At 46.0% G+C, this 732-nt stretch overlaps 1 pseudogene; it reads left to right on the plus strand.

Annotated features, from left to right (window-relative positions):
- The first annotated feature begins 217 nt into the window (after positions 1-217).
- LOC115284997 lies at positions 218-727 on the plus strand (annotated as a pseudogene).
- Positions 728-732: the final 5 nt, after the last annotated feature.

A 732-nucleotide genomic window follows, 5' to 3' on the forward strand; every position in this document is an offset into this window, starting at 1 on the left:
GAACTATCCAATTTTCCTTTACTGGGTGAAAGGACAGAGTATGGTCTTTGGGACAAATTAACCTTGAGTTAGGGTTATCATATTTAGGAAATAAAACCATAACATGTCTAGCTATATTGGAATATTTAAAAAAAAAAGGAATTTGAACCTAATCCATGTTGCAAAAAGGGAGGGCAGCCTTGGTGCTGACCCTGTGGGGTCACATGTCAGCATATAGAGGATGGCATAGAGAGCCCTGAGGTTGCTTCAGACCCAGGCAGTGGCTCAGGTCCCAGTCCTTAGGCTGACAGGCAGAGCATGTGCCAGGCCTCCCTCCCACTAGTGGAGCCTTCCATCTCCTCCTTGGAGCATCATCCTGCTGGCTGTTCACAGATATGCCACTTAGAAACCAGCCCAGGCATGCCAAGAAGATGACCTGTCCCTTTTCATACTGTTCAAAGACTACCAGAACACTCCTGCAATTGAGAAGTTTCATAATGTTGTGAGAAGACTCTTGTCTTTGGAAATGGTCCACTAGAAGCAGCAGCTAGAAATCAAGCAAGAACAGCTGATGAATGAGACTGTGGGGGACCCTGAGGACACCAGCTCCCTGGAGGCTGGAATTGTTGCCCTGACTGTCAAGATTTGCAATTATGAAGAACACATGCAGAAACTTCGCAAGGATAAAGCCCACAAGCACAATTCGCTCATAAGCATCGACCAGAGGAAAAAGATGCTCAAAAACCTCCCTAA

Source organism: Suricata suricatta, unplaced genomic scaffold (genome assembly GCF_006229205.1).
Source record: "Suricata suricatta isolate VVHF042 unplaced genomic scaffold, meerkat_22Aug2017_6uvM2_HiC HiC_scaffold_32180, whole genome shotgun sequence".
NCBI lineage: Eukaryota > Metazoa > Chordata > Mammalia > Carnivora > Herpestidae > Suricata > Suricata suricatta.